Genomic DNA, 9,548 nt, shown 5'->3' on the forward strand with positions numbered 1-9,548 from the left:
TACTGTGTATAGAGGTGTTATCAATCATTGTACAGGAGGAGGATGTGAGCTGTGATATCATCTATTGTGGATGGTGGATCCTGTGTTATCTACTGTATATAGAGGCATTATCAGTCATTGTATAGGAGGGGAGGAGGTGATCTGTGACATCATCTATTGTGGATAGTGGATCCTGTGTTATCTCCTGTATATAGAGGTGTTATCAGTCATTGTACATGAGGAGGAGGTGAGCTGTGACATTATCTATTGTGAATGATGGATCCTGTGTTATCTACTGTATATAGAGGTGTTATCAGTCATTGTACAGGAGGTGGCGGAGATGAGCTGTGACAACACCTATTGTGAATGGTGGATCCTGTGTTACCTACTGTATATAGAGGTGTTATCAGTCATTGTACAGGAGGAGGAGGTGAGCTGTGATATCACCTATTGTGAATGGTGGATCCTGTGTTATATACTGTATATAGAGGTGTTATCAGTCATTGTACAGGAGGAGGAGGTGAGCTGTGATATCACCTATTGTGAATGGTGGCTCCTGTGTTATCTACTGTATATAGAGGTGTTATCAGTCATTGTACAGGAGGAGGAGGAGGTGAGCTGTGACATCACCTATTGTGAATGGTGGATCCTGTGTTATCTACTGTATATAGAGCTGTTATCAGTCATTGTACAGGAGGAGGAGGTGAGCTGTGACATCACCTATTGTGAATGGTGGATCCTGTGTTATCTATTGTATATAGAGGTGTTATCAGTCATTGTACAGGAGGAGGAGGAGGCGAGCTGTTACATCACCTATTGTGAATGGTGGATCCTGTGTTCTCTACTGTGTATAGAGGTGTTATCAATCATTGTACAGGAGGAGGATGTGAGCTGTGATATCATCTATTGTGGATGGTGGATCCTGTGTTATCTACTGTATATAGAGGCATTATCAGTCATTGTACAGGAGGGGAGGAGGTGATCTGTGACATCATCTATTGTGGATAGTGGATCCTGTGTTATCTCCTGTATATAGAGGTGTTATCAGTCATTGTACATGAGGAGGAGGTGAGCTGTGACATTATCTATTGTGAATGATGGATCCTGTGTTATCTACTGTATATAGAGGTGTTATCAGTCATTGTACAGGAGGTGGCGGAGATGAGCTGTTACATCACCTATTGTGAATGGTGGATCCTGTGTTCTCTACTGTGTATAGAGGTGTTATCAATCATTGTACAGGAGGAGGATGTGAGCTGTGATATCATCTATTGTGGATGGTGGATCCTGTGTTATCTACTGTATATAGAGGCATTATCAGTCATTGTACAGGAGGGGAGGAGGTGATCTGTGACATCATCTATTGTGGATAGTGGATCCTGTGTTATCTCCTGTATATAGAGGTGTTATCAGTCATTGTACATGAGGAGGAGGTGAGCTGTGACATTATCTATTGTGAATGATGGATCCTGTGTTATCTCCTGTATATAGAGGTGTTATCAGTCATTGTACATGAGGAGGAGGTGAGCTGTGACATTATCTATTGTGAATGGTGGATCCTGTGTTATCTACTGTATACAGAGGTGTTATCAGTCATTGTACAGGAGGAGGTGAGCCGTGACATCATCTATTGTGAATGGTGGATCCTGTGTTACCTACTGTATATAGCGGTGTTATCAGTCATTATACAGGAAGAGGTGAGCTGTGACATCACCTATTGTGAATGGTGGATCCTCTGTTATCTACCGTATATAGAGGTGTAATCAGTCATTGTACAGGAGGAGATGAGCTGTGACATCACCTATTGTGAATGGTGGATCCTGTGTTACCTACTGTATATAGAGGTGTTATCAGTCATTGTACAGGAGGAGGAGGTGAGCTGTGATATCACCTATTGTGAATGGTGGCTCCTGTGTTATATACTGTATATAGAGGTGTTATCAGTCATTGTACAGGAGGAGGAGGTGAGCTGTGATATCACCTATTGTGAATGGTGGCTCCTGTGTTATCTACTGTATATAGAGGTGTTATCAGTCATTGTACAGGAGGAGGAGGAGGTGAGCTGTGACATCACCTATTGTGAATGGTGGATCCTGTGTTATCTACTGTATATAGAGCTGTTATCAGTCATTGTACAGGAGGAGGAGGTGAGCTGTGACATCACCTATTGTAAATGGTGGATCCTGTGTTATCTATTGTATATAGAGGTGTTATCAGTCATTGTACAGGAGGAGGAGGAGGCGAGCTGTTACATCACCTATTGTGAATGGTGGATCCTGTGTTCTCTACTGTGTATAGAGGTGTTATCAATCATTGTACAGGAGGAGGATGTGAGCTGTGATATCATCTATTGTGGATGGTGGATCCTGTGTTATCTACTGTATATAGAGGCATTATCAGTCATTGTACAGGAGGGGAGGAGGTGATCTGTGACATCATCTATTGTGGATAGTGGATCCTGTGTTATCTACTGTATATAGAGGTGTTATCAGTCATTGTACAGGAGGGGGAGGAGGTGATCTGTGACATCATCTATTGTGGATGGTGGATCCTGTGTTATCTACTGTATATAGAGGTGTTATCAGTCATTGTACAGGAGGGGGAGGAGGTGATCTGTGACATCATCTATTGTGGATGGTGGATCCTGTGTTATCTACTGTATATAGAGGTGTTATCAGTCATTGTACAGGAGCAGGAGGTGAGCTGTGACATCACCTATTGTGAATGGTGGATCCTGTGTTATCTACTGTATATAGAGGAGTTATCAGTCATTGTCATTGTGTTATCTGTGGTTGTGAGGATGTGAGCTGTAGCATCACCTACTTTAAATTGTGGATCCTGTGATATCAGCTGTGTGTAAAGGTACCGTCACACTCAGCGACGCTGCAGCGATATAGACAACGAGCCGATCGCTGGAGCGTCGCTGTTTAGGTCGCTGTAGAGACGTCAAACACAGCAGCTCCAGAACGATGCAGGAGCGATCCAGTGACATAACGGCGACTCACTTATCGTTCTCGCTGGTTGTTAGCTCCATGTAAAAACATTGCTGGCATCGTTGCTTTTGCTGTCAAACGTGACGAATCACGCCGACCTGACGACCAAATAAAGTTCTGGACTTCTAGCTCCGACCAGCGATGTCACAGTAGGATCCAGATCGCTGCTGCGTGTCAAACACAACGAGATCGCTATCCAGGACGCTGTAACGTCACGGATTGTTGTCGTTCTCGTTGCAAAGTTGCTGAGTGTGACGGTACCTTAAAGGTGTCACCTGTGATTGTAATCCTTGCTGTGATGACAATAAGACTGCTGAAAAGGCTCAGTTATGAAAAAACATGATTTAAACACTTGGTCATTATGATACATTCCTTTAAACATGAGACAAGGATAAAACAGCAGGTGAACTTGAAACTCTTTATAACCAGATACTAACGCTCTCCCAGCCATCGATGTGTCGTTCGTTATCCAGCACCTAAACTATACTTGTGGATTGAGAGTCAATGCCCTATCCTTACATAGCCAAAAACGGTATTTTTTTATGCTTTGTGATCCTGCTTGAAATCTTCTGACTTGTGTCCTGGTGCATACAGTAGTTATAGTCAGAGAAGGGGGAAACAATTATAAATTCCAAAAGCGAAACCTCTTAATCCTGAAATTCTAATAAAAATGAAATAATAAAGGCTTGTGGTTTTCTGAACGTTTGCGGCAACATGAAATCCAATCTGCTTAGTTGGTTATAAAATACAAGAACAATAGTGGACCCCCCAAACTTTGCCCCCAGAAACGACCATTCTGGGTGTTCTTTTAATTTGTGCTCAATAAAGACAGAGTTTCCCTCCAGATAAAATTTGTGAGAAAGTATAAAATATGTAAAGTGCTGTTTGCTCAGTCAGGACCCTTATATAAACTGTTATTAAAATGAGTATTTATTTTTCTGCTGTTTTTTTGCTGTCCCTCCACTTTATTTCATAAACCTCCATCTCATTATAACAATGTAGTTCCTTAAGGGAGGGGCTTCCTGCACAAATTTTAACAGTCCAGTAAAACTTGAGCAACAAGAGCAGAGATCACGTTCTCCAATGACCTAATCAGAATCTCATAGCCTCTATGTTATGTATGTTCTTCATGACAACCAATGTATCTGTGGCAATCTCATACGTTGAAGAAGGTCAAAAACAAAAATTATAATGGATCCCTTAATATATTGTCTGATTTTTCTATCAGCGTCAATAGAGCTAATGTTACACTCGGGATCGGTAAGTCTGGCAGATGGGAAAACACACACAAACAACAGAATGGAAAAAGGGAGAGGAAGGCCCTAACAGTTGAGAGCAAGGGATGTGGCACTTTCTAACCACAACCTTTGCCTAACCCTAAGCTCCCTAATGCCCTATGAGGGTCCTTCCCCCCACCGCCTTCATGTACCTAGTCCCTAGCTATCACCTCACAAAACCCTGGCTAGTGCACTGGCCAGCAAGGATGCTAGCTTCACCACTGCAGATGATTTCAACACAGGGGGTAGTGACAAGCACGAGACAGACAAGGAAAGAGAAAACGATACTTCGCTCCAGCTTCTGCTGCCAAGCTCCACACAGCAGAAGATATGGAACCAGGAACCCATACTGCACAGAAGCAGCAGATACACTGGCACCAGAAAGCTCTAAACTCCTAGGGTGGTCTTCATAGAAAAACTCTATTACCAACAGTCAGCTGATGTATCATGTGATTATGTAAAGGATGATGGGAGTGGTCACCACCCACATCAGCTGACAAGCAACAAAGCAGCTGCCAGCAAGAAAACTGACATTAAACCTTGCTGTCTCAGAAGTAAAAAGCAATGTTTAAATTAAAGGAGAACCAGAGCTGTCACAAATCCAAAAAATGAATTGTGACAGCTATTTATTTTTACCCATGCACCCTCTTTTATTAACCCCACCTCATTGCTTTCTGTCAAAGTAGCTCCTCATGAGAGGGGCTTCCTGCATAGGTTTTTATAGCCCTGTAGAAAAAATGTGACCAAGGCAGGGCTCACTTTCTTCAAGGACCCCAAGGCAGCATCATATACTTTATGTTATATATATTCTAGATGACAGCCAATATATCTGTTGCTGCAGTGTAGATAGAAATAAGAGGGTCAAAAACAAAGATACAAATAGGCCACTTAATATTTTGATGGTTTTTGTCATCAACACTAATAAGACTGGTTTTTTTTTACCCCTCCAACCTCTTTCATTAACTCTCATTTCATTTCTTTCTAACAAAGCAGCTCCTCAGGGGTGGGGCTTAATGCACAGGTCCTTACATCCTAGTAGAAAAAGAACAACTATGAGCAGGGGTCACTTATTCCAAGGGTCTCATGGCAGCCTTATAGTTTCTATGTCATGTATGTCATTGGTGACAACCAATGTTGCCTCATTAACGCCTTCACACGGGTTGTCACACAGCTTTCCTAGACCTTTGAAAGCATTGATATGGGTCATGAGTGATATATATATATATATATATACATATATATATATATATATATATATATATATTTAATATGCAACTCGGAAATGCTTTTCATCTGCTGCAAACAAGTTGTCAGTACACAGTGGGAGTTTTATTATTGTAATAACAGGAGAGTCACAGTATGGGACCCCTTTTCTACAGACATATCTAGATTAATTGTGACTGTCATATCCTAAGTAGTATAATATATATAATGATGTTGAGTCTGTGGTGCAAGATGTGGACGTATTACATGTTCCTTAGAACATTCGTATGCTGGATGACACATGGCAGGACTGAGTACAGGCAAGAAAATCGCCACCGGCCAATACTTTCAGTCTTGATTTTGAAAAAAATTGGCCGATGTCCAGCTTCCTGCTTTACCTTGTCAGACACAGGTGAAGATTTAACTCTTAAAGGTGAAATTATCTTGCCCCTGATAACTCTATTTTCCTTGATATTTTAACACCCTCAGGTGACCGCCATGATAATATGGTCCAAAAACTTTTTTTAATACCAAGTTAGAGTCTCATGATCTTAGCAAATGAAGTGACACAAAGGATCTATTATTTCGGCTTGTAAGGCGATGGAGATCTAGACATGACAAATCGATAGACTTCCTGGATGAGCCACTGTACATCCTGATCATATATAATAAATGCCCAAAAGCAAAACTGAGAGTTCAAGTCAGGCAATAGCATCTTCCAGGGACATTCCCAGCACAACTGTCCTAACACGCTGGCAGTAAATTTAGTCATCTGAGGAGGAGGAAAAGGAGGAGTGGGAGGCTAGTGTTAGGTTAACAGTGTTTTTCTTGAGCCCACACTGCTTCAGGATATTGGCAGAGGATACGATTAAAGTTTAATTATCCAAACTGCAACCTGGATAAACAGAGAGGACTACATTAAAGAGACAATTTTCTTTTTGGGGTGAAAACTCAAGGACAGCCATATACCACAAAGAACCAATTTCTACTGTTAATAGAACATTTCCCCTTTAAAAAAATAAATAAAAGTAAAATAAAACCTAAAGTTGTGTAAATTATATGGACTATATGTTAAAAGAATTGTCCAGGACTTCAAAAATGTCTGCTTTCTTCTAACATAGCGTCACCCTGGATAAAAGGTTAAGTATGATATTGCAGCTAATTCACACTCCCTTTCTTGGAGCTGAGCTGCAATACTAACTATTGACAGGTGTGGCACCGTTTTCCGAAAGAAAGCGGACATGTCATTTTCTATTCAGAAAAACCCCTTTAATTGAGCAGTCACAAAGATGCTACTATTTTTCGACTTCCATTTTCTCTAGACTTTTCTTATGGGCTTCAACCTTTAAGCTACACCCATTTACATGGGTATAGCTTGCGTATAGGAGTTGTGGTTACAGATGTTCAGCACTGCTCTATTCACTGGTCATAAGAGTTGTGGTCGCACATGCTCACTACCACTCCAATTACTGTGCATAGAAGTTGTAGTTGTACGTGCTCAGTACTGCTCTATCCAATATGTATAGGAGTGGTGGTCGCACATGCTCACTATCAATTCAATCACTGTGCATAGAAGTTGTAGTTGCACATGCTCAGTTCTGCTCTATCCCCTGTGTATAGGAGTGGTGGTCGCACATGCTCACTACTGCTCCAATCTTTGTTTATAGGAATGGTGGTCGTATCTCAGGAATAGAGGCTCAGCAGCACTCTATTCACTGTGTATAGGAGCGGTGGTTGCACATGCTCACTAATGCTCCAATCACTATGTATAGGATTTATGGTCACACATACTCAGTAGTGCTCCGTTTACTGTGTATAGTAGTGGTGGTTGCACATGCTCACTACCGCTCCAATCACTGTGTATAGAAGTTGTGGTCGCACATGCTCACTTCCACTCCAATTACTGTGTATAGAAATTGTGGTTGCACAAGCTCACTACCACTCCAATCACTGTTTATAGAAGTTGAGGTTGCACATGCTCATTACTGCCCTACTCACTGTGCATAGGAGTGTGGTTGCACATGCTCGCTACTGCTCCAATAACTGTGTATAGGAGTGGTGGTCGCAGATGCTCACTAACGCTCCAATTACTGTGTATAGAAGTTGTGGTTGCACATGCTTAGTACTGCCCTATTCACTGTGCATATGAGTGTGGTTGCACATGCTCACTAGTGCTCCAAATATCATGTATAGAAGTTGTGGTTGCGCATGCTCAGTACTGCTCTATCCACTGTGCGTGTGAGTGGTGGTAGCACATGCTCACTACCGCTCCAATCACTGTGTATAGGAGTTGTGGTTACAGATGTTCAGCACTTCTCTATTCACTGTTCATAGGAGTGGTGGTCGCACATGCTCACTACCGCTCCAATCACTGTGCATAGAAGTTGTAGTTGCACATGCTCAGTACTGCTCTATCCAATGTGTATAGGAGTGGTGGTCGCACATGCTCACTACTGCTCCAATCATTGCATAGAAGTTGTGGTCGCACGTGCCCGCTACAACTCTAATCTCTGTATAGGATTGGTGGTCATATCTCAGGAACATAGGCGAGCAGGAATAAAAGAAAAACAATGCTGAATTCATGAGAACAGCGGCAGTTACATCAAGTAAAAAAACAAACAAAACAAAAATATATTAGTGGCAAATTACAAGTAGTCTTTAACATACAAGATCACAGTTTATTTTATTGAAACTGAAAAAAAGTCTAGGTATAGACGAAAGGGTCCGATGTGGTCAGAGAATGACATCAAGGGATGTTTACAACGTTTACAAAGTTCTTTCTATATATTACAGATAAGTGCGACCTGAGATGAATGCCATCTCTCTGTAGACAGGGAGGCGCCATTGTGGATTTGTGCTGTCAATCAAACCATTGGAAACATCACAGATAATCAGAAGGCTGGAGCTGACTCCTCCGATAATCCTGGAAAGTCTGCACCTTTAATGGTATTAAAGTGTCTCCTGTCACTCGCTTCACCTGGTGTCACAATCTGCTTTGCTGAGAAATATGATAAGCCAGGGTTGTTATACCGTGTTATGTTCTACCTATGGACAGGGTGTAGGAGGAATGAAATAATTATCCGGCAATGGGTCCCGCTCTACTGTGTCCCTATTCGGACCCTCTAATTTCTCTTCCTGACCTACAAACATGCTGGTCTATTAATTGACATCTCAAGTCCTGACCTACAGATTTATCATAGCTTCATGGGTCATAAAAGTAAAACATTACCCTTTAGTAATAGTAAAAAATTAGCAACACATTATAAGAATCTCAGATCTGTCAACAGCAACTTACTGATTGTTTCCGGATAAATGGAATGATGATTTATTTTAAGAAAAGTAAATTTAAATGTGTCCTTAATGTTGAGCTTTACTATTTTTTTCACAAATAATATTACAATTTACAGGTATTGCATGGCCATCACATGACGCTTTAGTAGGACATGCATGTGTGGCACCCCATGAGTCTGGTTGCCACAGTGGCATTGCCTCCCTCACAGGGGTGATGTCATGCCTGGAAGCAAGGAGGGGTCCCCTTACCAGGTAACACCAGCATACAACACTTTTCCTTACTCCAGACCAGAAGGGGGAGCTCTAACACCAGGTTTCAGGGGAACTTCCCTATAAGTTCTGGCCTGGAGGCGGAGTTAGTGAGTCTAAGTCTGAGTCTAGTGAGTGAGTAATAGGAGAGAAGTCGAGGAGAACCTGGGAAGTGGAGCTATGACCAAGCTCACCCCAGAATGAAGCACTGACACAAAGGATGCCAGAGCCCTTAACTGTGTGGGTGCTGTACTCCCCGACAGCCGAATCTGGAGGGCAGGGAACTGCAAGCTTCCTGGCCACACACAACACCTGGAGGCACCGCAGCAGACCAAGAGCCCGGGGCTGCCAGTGGAAAGGCAGTGCCCGTGATAGGCTCACGCTGTCTGCCATACAGGTTAGAAGCAACATGCAGGAGAGGAACTTGAGCACAGCTTAAAGCAGCAAGGACCTAAGAGAATCGCGCAGAAGGAAAGCCTCCAAACCCACCTGGCTAGGTGGATCCTAAGTTGCTTCCAGGCTGCCCGACCCCATCATCACTTGTTACGCATGCCCC

Source organism: Ranitomeya imitator, chromosome 1, assembly GCF_032444005.1.
Source record: "Ranitomeya imitator isolate aRanImi1 chromosome 1, aRanImi1.pri, whole genome shotgun sequence".
NCBI lineage: Eukaryota > Metazoa > Chordata > Amphibia > Anura > Dendrobatidae > Ranitomeya > Ranitomeya imitator.